At 43.9% G+C, this 14,452-nt stretch overlaps 1 long non-coding RNA gene across 1 annotated transcript in view; it reads right to left on the bottom strand.

Moving 5' to 3' along the window:
• The window catches only part of LOC141573762 (uncharacterized), a 527,901-nt gene that overhangs the window by 149,068 nt on the left and 364,381 nt on the right, over nt 1-14,452 (bottom strand). The window contains exon 3 of the long non-coding RNA XR_012499880.1: nt 12,087-12,152. This is a non-coding gene — a long non-coding RNA (uncharacterized LOC141573762). The remainder of the gene's footprint in view (nt 1-12,086; nt 12,153-14,452) is intronic.

The following is a 14,452-nucleotide window of genomic DNA, read 5'->3' as shown; positions in this document are numbered from 1 at the left end:
GGCTGCTTCTACAAACTGATCCACCACGTAAGACTCAAACTTGCCAACTGGTCCAACCTAATGAGAAGCTTGCTGGAAAAGGCAGTGGTGTATCTGGTGCCTTGGCAGCCAAGAGGGGTACAGCACCACCCAGATTTTAACAAACTTCCACACTTCAGTATCGCTTTACAGACCACTAGGTCAGTTAGGGTCCTCTGTTCACTATTTGGAACTGCAGTTTAAGGGAAATTATACATGGAAAGGTCTGTTTAGAGGGAAATAATGAAAATGATCATGAGCAGATAACCAGAATTCATGAGCAGATTACCTGAAAAACTAACTGCAAAACTAGTTAAAACATTTCTTAAAAAACATAAGATTAAAAGGAATGTAGCTCAAGGGTAAATCAGCTTTGAGTTTCTTTGTTAGGGCCTGAAGAAGCGGAAGGATGGATTGAAGGCAAAGGAGAGCAGAAGGAAGAACCGCTAATGGGGTCATATGAGGATGGAGAAGACGACCTGCAAGAGAGCCATCCCTCAATTACAGCTGCATTCAGCCTTGTCAGAAGGACACTTGATTAATTCAAACAGACACTCAGAGAACATTTACTGGTTGCCTACTGTAACAGCAGTTGAGAGCGATACGAAGATATTAGCTGGGTCTCTAGACTAGAAGATTCTCAAGATTCCTCCTAAAACTACGTTTCTTTAATTCCTTAGCTCTATCATTAGGTTCAACTATCAAAATGCAAGTTACAGTTCTTTAACGTTCTCCAGTAGCAGGTGTGTGGTCTCTTTAAAAGACGTTTGTTGCCCTCCCTTCTACCACTATGTGTACCTTAGAAACAAAAAGAGATTAAGACAGACAGAAAGGGATGTACTGGGTTAGCTGTAAGTCTTCTTAGTGCTGGAAAGGTAGCACCTTGACCTTCACCTCCAGGGTACAGGAAAGATCCAGGGCATTTCACAGTTGAAAGCCAGATCCCAGAAGTAAACTGTCTGCAAAGCTACTTCACTGGGCGATTCTACAAGGTTTCAAGCTTTACAACTGGGTATACCTGGGGTATGTCGGGGCCACCAGTAAAATTTCCCAGATTTCCTCTCAAGGTTGGGACCCTAGTGACATTTTCTTTTCATGGGACCTCTCCACTCAATTTCTTTAGATTCTGGGATATCCGCCAAGACATATGGACTCTTAGATAGAATTTTTCATTGAGCCTGTCTTGGTTTGGTTTACCTCAGCAGCAGAGAAAATAAAGAGAGGACCAGAAGTTTATTTGGGAGGAAACCCAGTAGTAGAGGGGAGAAAAGAGGCAGAACACACACCACAGGGGGCATGTCATTAAGAAAGATTCCTCTGGGAGTAACTACCAGTCAGAGCACGGTGCAGCGGCCGGGGCCAGGAACAGAAGCAGAGCGTGAGCACGCCCTGCTGGGGGAGCTGCGCTTAGAGCTGACACTCCACGCCAGCCATCGTCTTGGTTGGCTGGCAGAGGTGAGCATGTGCTCCAGCTGTCTATGTTCCACTACCAGAAATAACCTCCTGCTTTACGATTGCGGCCTTCATGATTGCCCACACTGATAAACCACTGTGCCAGCATCACAGAAATGCAAGGCGCCACAATGGTTGTGGACATTAAAAAATAAAAAAGAAAATGGGAGAGAGAGCTTCCAAGACTAAGATCTCTCCTCTAAATCTATCCCTATTACATCTACTCACTCATGGTGTTCTTTCAGGTATAAATTATTAAAACTCTTATTTTATTCATCTGTTTATAGGCCGTTGGGACTGATTTTTGTGATACATGTTTAGAGGATCAAGGAAATTTCACTGACTTTCTGGCTTTGGATTTATGGATGCAAACGATGGAGTGCAACAGCAGCAAAACGCGTATGGAGGTTAAGCAGGATTGTCCAATGAACGACCCAAGGTTCTTTCTCTGGGTTGCTTGGCAACAAGCTCTCTGGGATGTTGGCCTTTCCGCCTCACCTGGAGGGGCCACAGACAAACTCAACTTCCTACAGGGCTACGGCCTGTCGAGCAGCCATCTTGCTTCAACGGGCCTCCCCGCTACCGGGTTCTGGCCCAGGTTTCCAGGTGTTGAGCAACTGCTGTCTCCTAGAACTTGCCTGAATCTCAGGCACCTAAGCGTCGACTGCCTGGAGTCTGAGCAATCCGGTTGGCTCTGGCCCTGTGAGACCCCTCTTGTTCTCGGCCCATTAAAGGGGAGGGCAGCAGATTAGGATTAGGATCCTTCTGCTTTTCCACAGCCACAAGGCGATACCTGCAGATGCACTCTGGACCAATCACACTTCTCTGAAGGATGACAGGGGACCAGAAAGCCGATGTAAACCACCAGCCTTCCGCTCACAAATCCAACTTGTACCATGGGACTGCTGTCCACTCCAAGTCATTGCACATGACAATGAAAAATAGGTTGTTACAATAAACGCTCAGCTGAATTCACAATAAATTATGTTAAGAAAAAAATAGCACTCCAAAATCAATTAGCGGGGAAGGCAAGAGCATCTAAATGAAGTTGTACCTCAGTGTGTTGTTTTAATACACACCAGGTAGCTGGAAGAGACACAGCGAGGAAGGATAAGTCAAAAGGAAGATTCTGACACCTGACACCTGCAAGCAATATGCGTTTGTTATGTCTTCAGTGTTCCCTTCCTTGCAAGGAAGGCACTGAGTCATTTGAGGGAAAAACTGGGGCTGGGCCAGGATTTGGTCTTGGCTGTCCACCAAGAAAACACAGCTCACAGCAAAAATGACCGTATATATGGTCATCATCAATGGAGGCAGGCAAATGACCACGTCTAGCATGCTGTTTCCCACACATTGTATATAACGTGCCGAAACTAAAGGAGGACTTCTGCAGCTGTGTTATCTTTCTACTTAGATGTTTCCCTCCAATGAGTAGCTGTTCTAACCAAAAGTCAGCAACTAGTCAGGCTAAGTAAGAAGACTAGAAAGACCTGTGCATTCAGCTCTTACCTACCGAGTACCTGGTCCTTGACAGGCACTACGGATGCAAGAACAGAGGCACAGTGCGAGCTGGGGAGCAGCTCAGAACGTGATGGAGGCGGGGGAGGGCAATCAGTTCTCCGTGAACAGAAAGTCAGACAGCCAAGATTTCAGAGGGCCCTTTCCTTAGCATGTCCCTGGTGCCTACACAGACTGCATCTTGCTTAGTCCTCACAACAAGCCCCCAGGTAGGCAATCATATTCCCATTTCACAGATTTTAAAAACTGAGGCTTAGAGAAGCAAAACTAATCTCTAGAAGAGCAATTTTAACCAAATGGTTAAAATGATAACAGATGTATAAATGCTGGGACAGAATCCCTCCTGGAGGAGGGAAGGAATGGAGGGTCTGAAAACATACCAGAGATGAATGAAGAGTCAGAAATGCCGTGCACTTCACGGGAGAGCAGGAACATGCATTCAGGGAAGAGGAAATAGCACGTGCAAAGTCACGAGGCAGAAGACGACGTGGTGTGTTCCATGTACAAGGGAAATTCACAGACATTACATTTCAGGCAGCAGATGGAGGGTAAGCTGGGGCTGGACTGTGAAAGGGCATACGGGCACAGATAAAGATGTGAGATGTTCTGCAGACAGTGGGGGTGCTAAAGACTTGTCATCAGGACTGTGACAGGTTAAATCAAGCCATCAGGGTGCCCTGTCGCTTAAACAAGACTTCTGCAGCAGAGTCGTCAACAACAAGGAGAAAGTATCAACCATGCAGGAGTGAAGGAATGATGCCCTTCTCAATCTGAAAGGAACATCTGCAAGATACAGTCACTGAGCATCTGTTATGTGCTGGGCTTCGGTGCAGATCTTTTTTCTCCTGATGTGATCTTATAACTCCCTAAAGAGATTTTGCTACAACTAGATAGCAGAGGTTTAGCTTTTTGAAATCATCACTCCCCGACAGTGGTACAAGCTGCAAGACAGAGTTGGAGATAGGAGATTAAGCGGCTCGGAGGTTTGGGCTGCTATCTTGTTTTAGCAGGTGTACCACACTTGACACAGTCCTCTGCGTATGATGTAACTGATAAAGTAATTACTAGGGTAAACCTCATTAATTTATACCATTTGTGGAATAGCCTGTGTAAATTAATGAAAATACTGAATTCTAAAGACAGAGTTACATTCTCAAAATCAGATTTTCTTGAAGTGAGCTGCAGGAGATGCCAGTTCCTGAGACTGTCTGCAAAACGACAATGATGGGAAAGACGAGGGTGTGCATGAGGATCGTCTCAGTCATCTACTGCTGGGTAACAGGAGCTTAAAATATCAACTATTTTATTCTATTTCAAGCAGGTCTATTCAGATAGGGCTTAAATGGCCAATTACTCTGCTCCTCCTGGCATCAACTATGGTCATTTATGATATTCCATTGGCATCTGGGCTGGGCTGTAGAGTCAAGGCTGGTTTCACTAACACCTGGTACCCTGATGGGGATGGCTGCAAGGCGAGGCTAGGCTGGGTCACCTTATCTGTTCAAATTGTCTTAGGACCTATCTCCAGCAGAGTAGTTGAATTTTTTACATGGTGACTCAGGATTATAAGAGACAATGGTGGAAACTGCAGCTATGAAATGGTTAGGTCCAAAACTACCATCACATCATCGGTGCCATATTCTATTGGCCAAAGAAGTCCCAGGTCAGCCCAGACCCAAGGAATGGGAGGTCAGACATCACCTTTTGGTGGGAGGTTCACCTGCAGATGTAAGAGGGGATGGAATTATTGATGGCCATCTTAGAGATAAGCTACCAAGATGGTGGCAGGGATGATAAAAATGTTATTTGAAGGCAGCATTTGGTTTCATAAACTTTTTCCAATGAATGGCCAGATAGTAAATATTTTAGGCTTTGTAAGCCACATACAGTCTGTTGCATATTCTTCTTTGTTTTTAACAACCCATTTAAAATATAAAAGAAAAAACGTTATTAAATCACAGGCTAGATTTGGCACCTGGGTTGTAGTTTGCCAACCCCTGAGCTAGAGGGTTCCATGAACAAACACACTTGTGAGGCTGTGTGCTCTGTTTCCAGAGCTTCACAGCACACATTAATATAATGAAGGCTCTAAAGTGTCCAAAAGAAGTCTGCTTAATACCACATTTCACAAAGTTATATTGATTAATTTTTCTGCCTAAAACCTATTTTAAGCAGCCTTTCAGGAAACATGGCTCTATATAATGTAAAATTAGACTCTGACCAAGAAATTGACCTAGGACTTAAAGATTTTAAAAAATTAACAGATTAAAAAAATTGATTTCTATAAAACATTAGCTGGATATAGGTAATGAGTTCTCTAAAGTATCCCAAAATATTTTGTCCTTCTAAGTAGCTTAAATCTCCTCTTTATAGTGGTATTTTAAGCCCATATGCATTTAAAGAATACCTGTTGTCCAATATTACAAAATTATATTCCAGCATATGCCTAAAATCTCAGCGATTTACAGTTAGAGATTTCAAATCAGTAAGTCAATGCCCGTCAGTACAGTACTGTCACAAGAGTGTAGGACTTTGACTTGGGGCCTCTGGATAATGGAAAAGTGTTGCCACTTAATAGCTGTGGAATTTAAAATAAGTGACTGCCTTTCTCCAACCCCTGATGCCCTGTTTGTTGGAAGAGAGGAGGCCATTTACCTCCCAAGAATGTTTTGAGGACTGCAGTGAATAACAGCACACAAGGGGAAATGTTTCACAAATTCCTAAGTCACATGCAAAGCTAAGTTTCCAGCCTTGTACAGAAATAGCATCATTAGTATGAGTGGTCTCTTATTTTAGGTGACTTCAAACTCACTAAATTTGTTTCTCTTGTGGGTAGCCAGAGGTAGAACTGGTTGGTATACAGTCAGCCTGCCCAGGTTTGAACTTGAACCCTGTCTTATTGTCTGTGCAACCCTGGGCAAGGTTCTTAGCCCATCTGAGCCTAGACTGTCTCATCTGTAAAAGGCCAACAAGCCACCTAATTCATGGGGTCATGACAAGACTTCAGTGGACAGGAGTATACAGTATTTTAGTGCCCACTCTGCTACAAGGTAAGCAGTCATCAAATATAGGTATTGTAATTGTTAAAATTACTAATTATTAATGACCCTACTACAGGAATCTGATAAATAATTTTAGATTCCAAGATTCATTTTCCTACTTTGTCCAAAATTATTTGATGATAATGGATCCCAATAATAATTCCATCACCAGTTAATGATTACCTAGTGTTTACTATGCTCCTAGGCACTGGTCCAGGAGATTTACATGTATTACGTATTTATTCTTACAATAGTTCTGCAAGGAAGGTACTATCATTACCCTGTTGATGAACAGGAATGCTATGTGACTGGCCTGAGGTCACATGGATGGTTAAATGTGGAGCTTGTATGCCAGCTCCGGATAAGGTTTTGGAGTGATGATTCTTGACCACTAACTGTCACTTTTGGAAGAAGAAAGACTGGGAAGAGAAAGTGAGGGTTAGATATGCCAAAGAGAAGCAATGTCAGGAACATTCAGGTGGCAGGAAAGAACAGAATTCATCCCCAGCATTGAATGTTCTTGCCAAGAGCAAGTCATATGGGATTTCCTTCTGAACGCACAGGAAGCAAATAACATCACCTATGAACAGTGTCACAGACAATGAATGCCCTGGAAAATATGAAGCCCTGTCTAAAAGATTTAATATCTTTAAAATCTCTCCCCAACCTCCCAAGTTTTAACAGCCACGAATGCAGCAGAAAGACCTTGAAACTAAAACAAAATGTGACACGATCCACTTGGGACACCAGGTGTGTGAGCACACTGCAGCCATCACGGCAGGCCTAGTGCGCCCAGGGCTGCTTATTTAATCTTTCAGGCTGGTGTTTTCCAGCAACCCATCAGACAGCAGACAAACCACATCCAACTAGCTCCTGTTACAGACACCCCCCCCGCCACCCCCACCGGAGAGTACATTTAAACTCTACTAGTAGGCCTTAGAAAAATCTGGTGACGAAGCTGAATTTGTAAGGAATGCCTATAGGAAACATATTCACTGATTATTTGCTGGCGGTCCCCTATCAGCCAGGCACTGCTCTAAGCACTGGAGATTCATCAGCAAACATGACAGAAAGAGACTCTAATTTCAATGCATTTGCATTCTTATGGAGAAAGTCAAAAAACAAGTTAATTTCAGATAATAAAAAGGAAAAAGCATACATACAAAATGGTGATGTAACGAGGTGAGGCCTTTTGAAAAAATGGTTTTCTTAGTTACATACTGCAGTGTAACAAAGCTTCCTCAAAATCCGGTGACTCAAAATAAAGTAACAAGTATTTCTCTTAATATAGTGCCTTAAAATAAAAACTTTTATTTCTCATGCATTAAGGGGTAAGCTAAGCAGTTCTGTGGATCTAGACCTGGTAGAATTGATCTTGTTTGGGCTCACTTATGAATTTACAGTCAGGTAAGGGACCAGCTGGTAGCTGGCTGGTATGGAACAGCTTCAACTCACATGTCTGACTGTCGGCTGAGATGACGAGGTGACTGGGCCATGTGGTTCTCATCATCCCGCAGGCTAGCCTGGGCTTATTTATGTGGTAGGGACAGGGTTCTGACGGTATGAGAGAAGCAAGCAAGGCCCCTTGAGGTTTATAACTAACACTTTGGGACTTTGGTTGCATTCTATTGGTCAAAGTAAATTTACTTAGCCAGCCCAAATTTAAGGAGAGGGGCAACAGACTCCACTTCTTAATGAAAGAAGGTGCATTGCAAAAGGCATAGATACAAAGAGGAATAGGATTAAAGACACTTTTGCCGCAAATCTGCTGTAAGAGTCAAGATAGATCTTTCTGGAGGAGTGACATTTGAGCTGAGGCTTGAATGACATAAGAGTCAGACAGATTAAGAGCTTGTTGTATGCAGAGGGAGGGCAAGGGCACATGTCTAAGGGGCACTTGTGCTTGACCATATGAAACATTCATGTGTGTGCACATACACTCCTCTGTAACTAAACGTGTGTACACAACATATGGTAAACATGAATGGACCATCCTGCCAGCTGACCATGTCTGTGTGTCCCTTTCCCCTACCCTCTCTCTTTCAACATGGCAACATTTAAACATCAGTGGAAATATATGACTTATACACTCCATCCTCATAACTTAGTGTACGTAAAAAAACACCTGCACAGCATTTAAAACACATAGATTCCCCAGGCCTCCTCCCTGAAAACTCTGATCCTGTATAACTGGGATAGAGCCCAAAATCTGCAGTTTAGCAAGGACAGCTACTAATTCTGAAGCAGCTGCTTTGTATCTAATAAACAAAAAAGATCTGATTTTTCACTTCTGAGTTTGGACTATGCACCCTTCTCTCCCTCCCCAGATAACTGACAGCTGATACATGTAATTTACATGACTAACCTATACTCTCTGGCCTTTCCTTTCTCCTGAAGATCCTCAAGTGACTGTGGACCAGCTGATGAGGAAAAAAAAGAAATGGCTGCACAGAGCAGGAAATAAAACCCTCGAGATAACATATGCAATTCCCTTTTTGCTCATTTAAGTCAGGAATTTTTAACTTTGCCTCCTGCCAGGGAGACCATAACCCATGGGTACGTGTCCTCAAACAGCAAGTCATTGGCAAAAGTGTTCTTCTCAGAGTTTCTCCGCACTGCCTACATACAGGAAAAGAGCAATTTATTAATCTGGGGGGATGGGACTTGGGCTTAGGTCTTTGCTTTTGAAGGGCTCCCATATGATTGGGACACACCATAAAAACCGAGATCCGTGGAGTTACAGGATCAAACTGGAAGATTTTCAACCAACACAGAACACCTGCTTGAGTGAAGGACTGGGTCATTAGCACCATGTGCAAACATACGGCTATGTCTGAGGGGAATCCAGGCTCTGGTCTCAAATGCCCACTGGGCGAGTGGGCGATCAATTCGTTCATTGCCTACAAGTCTCAGGTGTCCTGCAAAAAGCATGGGGTAATAAAATCCACTGAGCTAGTGGTATAATCATTTCATTAAGTTAGAAATTGCCGTAAAACATGATTTACTTTTAAAAGTAAATATGCCATTGTATGTAATTATCCTGAAGGGACCAGTTCTCATTATTTGGTTTTAAAATGTCACTTTATTTTGCTTTAGGGAGAAAAAAAATCATTTTATAATCCACTCTATTACTTCAGTAAAGTATGATCCACACAATTAGCCAAATTCACCTGGTATAATAAAAAGTACAGGCAAGATACATTTTGGAGGACGACAGACCTCCACAGGGATCTCATCTCAACGGCATGCACCATTTGGGGGAGAGTTTCTCTCTGAGCCTCTATTTCTTCATCAGTAAAATGGCACTGTCACGCCGACTCCACAGGTTTATGCTAGGAACGGCTCAGAGAAGAAGTCAGAATACTTCTCCTGTGAAGGGCTAGGCAGTAAGTATTTTAGGCTTTGTGGGGTTAGTTGTAGCGCCTTACAAACCACAGTACCATGAACAAATATATTTTAATTGCATACAAGGACCAAGTACCTGAACAGTGAAGGCTGTTGCTAAACTGTTCAACAGGACCAACCTACAGGAAGAACATCCAAACACTGACCACAACAAAGCCCAGCATCCATGCTGCAGCGGGATGGGGGCCAGCAGCAACTCGAAGCAGTAATGAAGGGATGGAGGCCAAAGCAGATGGTACGAGAGCCGAGCCCAGGAAAAGCATGGAGAGGATGGCTCCAGGTGGAGAAGCTGCCACAAGCTCCCCTGCTGGCCACTGGCTTGGGGATTTGGCTCCCCCTGCCTCATCACGCAGGGAAAATGACAAGTAACTACATTAGGATCAGTCACTGAGACTCACTGTGTTGTCTGTAGCTGTGTGCCCAGTTCAAGCGGACTTCAATGACCACACGGTTATTTGTTCATTGAACCATAATGCCCTGAAGCTCGGCAGGGTTCTGGTCAATCTCAGGTTTCTGAGGGTTTAGAAATTATGGTTTAGTTTCCCTAAAATTCTTCCAACATTTCCCTCCCCCTTCTCTGTTTGGATTCTCTAAGCAGCTCCTGGGTTAGACCCTTCCACATGCATAGAGGAGGCAAGAAAAAAAAACGTTCCTCTACTTTCCTCAAATGTTGAACTTGAGTGGGTAAAGAGCTGATTTTTTAATTAGTAACGATGGCAAAGGACTGGGGTCAATCCCACTCAAACAGGGAAAGGATGGGTGAATGCTGGAAGGGAGCGCCTTGCTCCATGCACGCCTGTCAGGCGATGGAACCTTGTCAGCCGAGGGGCCTGGAGAGGGATTCGAGGTGAGCTGCCCAACTGGAAAAAGGCGCGAGGAGCCGACATGCCGCGAAACGGACTGCGTGAGGCGCCCACATGGAGCGAAACAGCAAGATGGCGCGACCCGGCGTGGCGCATTTGTTTTCAATATATCTTGTCCGCGCATGCGTACTGTTCATAATGCAGACTCATACTATCGGCGCATGCGTACATTTACTTCTTACCTCATACACATGCACGTTATTGTGACCTTTGGCCTGGGTCCCACGGCCTACTCACTTAAAGCTGCCGACAAACCTGCAGAGAACTTTAAATGGGCTTGTTGATAACAAAGGATGTGTTGGTTGAGAATGAACAGATGGATAGCGAGGTGTTGGTGGTGGAGGTGGTCGGTAGGGTTGTTCAAGACTCTGAGCCACAAAGCGGGGCAGACACTGATGAACTAGAGGAAGGGTCAACAAGTATTTTCTGCTAAGGGCCAGGTAGTAGACACTGTAGGTTTGCTGCCCATGTGTCTCTATTTAATCTCATCAACTCTGCTGTTACAGCACAAAAGAAGTCACACAGATTATGTAAATGAACAGGTGGGACTGTGTTGTAATAACACTTCATTTACCAAAGCAGTAGATTGGGTCCACTGGCTATAGTTTGCCAACCCCACCCCCCCCCCCCGAAATGAAGAATCAATGCTGCAATCAGTAACAGGTGAGCAGAAGTACCATAAACCAGCCCCGCCCCCACCCCGTCGGCATCCAGAGTTCTTTGGCACTTGCCTTAATATTCCTTCACCACAGCCAAATTCACTACATTACAAATGCCAGCCTCTGATTTTTCTGCTCAGAAGTGTAATAACATAGGTTCATCCTGGTTTATCTTGGTGAGCCTGCCCTACTCCAGTTCACGGTGTACCAGCCAACGCTGAACACAAAGAGCAAACACATGGAGTCTCACTGGGGTGTCCCTTGGCCTTGGCTGGTGGCTCGAGGACATCCTCTGACAACCTCCCCATGCCTCTCTCTCCAGCTGCCACCTGAATGGATGCTTCCTTTTAGCCGCCACGACCTCCAATGGAACATGCTCCACACCAAACCCCTCATCTTTCCACCAAAACCTGCTCCCCATTTATCCCCTATTCCCAGCCCCGTTCCTACTATTGTTCTATGTCCTCTTGGCTCCGGGCCTGCTCCTCCACGACTCTCTACTTCCAGTCAGCCATCTGGCCCTGTTGATTCTTCCCTTCTAACTTGACTTGTAATGACCCCCTTCTTTCCAGCCCCACTGCTATCACGCTAATTCTGGCCTATAATTACTCGACACCTTCGCTGTTCTAATTAGCCTCCTCACAGTGCCCTTCCTTCTCAGTCTTCCCTCTCCTAATTACCTTCTCTCCGTCTCACCGAGCATCCCACCTCTTAACAAGCCTCGCCAGTAACTGAGCACTTACACCGCGTTGTGACCCCCCCCCCCCCCCCCCCCGCTGATTTAGGGAAGGCTACAGGATCAAGTCCCTAAAGCACCTGTGTTGCCTTCTGGCTGAAGAGTCTGAAGCCGCCTTGGTGGCTTCTGGTCCCACTGATTTAATTCTGGACTTTGCTGATCACGGGGAGATCTTTCTCGCTACTTTCCTCACTGATCAATCAAGCACCACGATCGACTTTAGAATCATTTGACTGTCGCATTTCTCCACATTCTGGCCCTTGGGTCTCAAAACACTCCTGTCCTGCAGTCTCATTCCAATCAGTTACAAGGTCTTGCCAGTTACAGAACTAAAAATTCACGCGTTCATCCTGTCAGCTTTCCCCCTTCGTAAGACCCCACCAGGACCACTCACCTCAATGTCGGCAGTGGCCTCCCAGCTCCTTCTTTGTTCTCCATCTTCATCCAGTCCATTTTCTCCCTAAAGCCAGAGTGGATTTAAAACAAAAATCCGATTAAGTCATGTCCCTAGTCAAAATTTTTCAATGCTTTTCCTTTGCCCTTTTCATTGGACTTCTACTCTGGATCAACGGTAGAATGATGTGGGGTTTGCGTATAAATAAGACGCCAGGGTAGGAAAGCCTAAACTAGTTCACAGATTGTTGGAGGCTCAGTATGGACAACCCCGAGAGTTAAAACCCCAGTGGGGACCCAGTCACAGGAGCCCAACAATATTGCAATATTTACCTTGCAGGGCTGGACTAGGTTCCCCGGTAAATGTCAGAGAAAAGCCCTCAGGCGAGTGGCAAGGCGAGCAGGAAAGCTACAGTTCTGAAGCACACCGGAGCACTCGGCTTTCTGTAAATGGTCTGCCCACAGGGGGAACTAATTAACCAGAGCAAAGCCTGCTGGGATATCATCAGGCTTTGACTGACCCAGGAGAGGGAAAAAACCACCTCCAGCCCATGCTATCCATCCTGTCCCACCTAAGGGGCGGAAAAAGCTGAGACACCCTTGTGAAGCGCGCAGCCCAGAGGCACAGGCTAAGAGACTGAGACCCCCTAAACGCGGGACCACAGAAAGCTTCCTGCTCCCACAGGTTACCATCACTTTACTGAAAGTCTCTTTACAGCAGTTTCTTTTACCTGGTGTATCACGTCCGGCTATAGAGAAAACATTATAAGGCATACCAAAGGGCAAAAGACCCAGTGTGAAGACACAGAGCAAGCCTCAGAACCAAACTTGGCAGGGAGGCTGGAATCATCAGACCAGGTCTGTAAGACAACTATAATGAACATGCTAAGGGCTCTAATGGATAAAGTAGACACCATGTAACAAAAGAGGTGGGCAATGTAAGTATAGAAATGGAAATCCTTAGAAAGAGCCAAAAAGAAAGGCTAGAAATAAAAACACTGTAACAGACACAAAGAATGCCTTTAATGGGCTCATTATGAAATGGGACACAGCTGAGGAAGTAACCTCTGCGCTGAAGGATACAGCAACAGAATCCTTGAAAACTAAAAAGCAAGGAGAATAAAGACTGAAAAAACAGAACAGTATATCCAAGGAGTGTGGGACAATTACAAAATGTGGAATATACGCATAATGGGAATACCAGAAGAAGAAGAAAGAGAGAAAGGAACAGAAGGAATATCTGAAGCAGTAACAACTGAGAATTTCCCCTAGATGAATGGCAGACACCAAACACAGAGCCAGGAAGCTCGGGAAACACTAAACAGAACAGCTGCAAAACAGAACAAACTAACAAAATTATACACCTAGGCATATATCATCTCCAAACTATAGAAAATCAAAAATAAAGAAAAAAAATTCCAAAAGAAGCCAGAGGAGAAAAAAAGAATACCTATAGAACAAAGGTGCAAGTTACATCTGACGTCTCAAACCTTGCAAGAAAGAAGAGAGCGGAATGAAATATTCACAATGTTGAAAGAAAAAAAAAAAAAAAACACTGACACAGAATTCTGTGCCCTGTGAAATTATTCTTTGAAAGTGAAGGAGAAATATGGACTTTCCCATACAAACAAAAATTAAGGAAATCTGTTGCCAGTAGACCTGACTTGCAAGAAATATTCAAAGAAGTTTAGGAAGAAGGAAAATAATATATATCAGAAATTCAGATCAACATACAGAAAAGTAAAACATCTAAGAAGGAACAATTGTTCTTAACTGAACTAACAGAAAACAGTTTGTTCAAAATAACACCACCAACAATGTGTTTGATCGTGTATGCTTTCCTCATGCATATATCTTGTGTGTGTGTGCATATATATATGTATATGTATGTGTATATATATCCTTATGTAAGTTTACACATAAGTGAGATGAAAGGCAGCAATGATGCAGGGGCAGAAGGGAGGAGTTAGCATCATTTTTGTTATTAGGTGGTACTCATTCTTCCTGTGCAGTGCTATACTGTTATTTGAACATGGGCTTGGACTAGATGTAAAGGTACATTGCGAACTGTAGGACATCCACTAAACAAAGTAAAAAATGAAGGATAAACAATATGCTTGGAAAAGAAAGAAAACACATTTGTACAAAATGCTCAATTAAAACCACAAAATGCAGAAAAGGAGAAGACAAAAATAGGAACAAAAAAATAAGGGCCACAAATAAAAACAGTAACGAATATGGTTGATATTAATCCAACTATATCCATAAAAGTGATCTGAACACCAATGGTTTAAATGTACCAATTAAAAGACAGAGATTGCCAGAGTGCATCAAAAAACACAACCCAACTAGAGTCGAGAAATAGAC

This window comes from Camelus bactrianus, chromosome 17 (genome assembly GCF_048773025.1).
Source record: "Camelus bactrianus isolate YW-2024 breed Bactrian camel chromosome 17, ASM4877302v1, whole genome shotgun sequence".
NCBI lineage: Eukaryota > Metazoa > Chordata > Mammalia > Artiodactyla > Camelidae > Camelus > Camelus bactrianus.
This window is presented reverse-complemented; position numbering and strand designations above follow the sequence as displayed.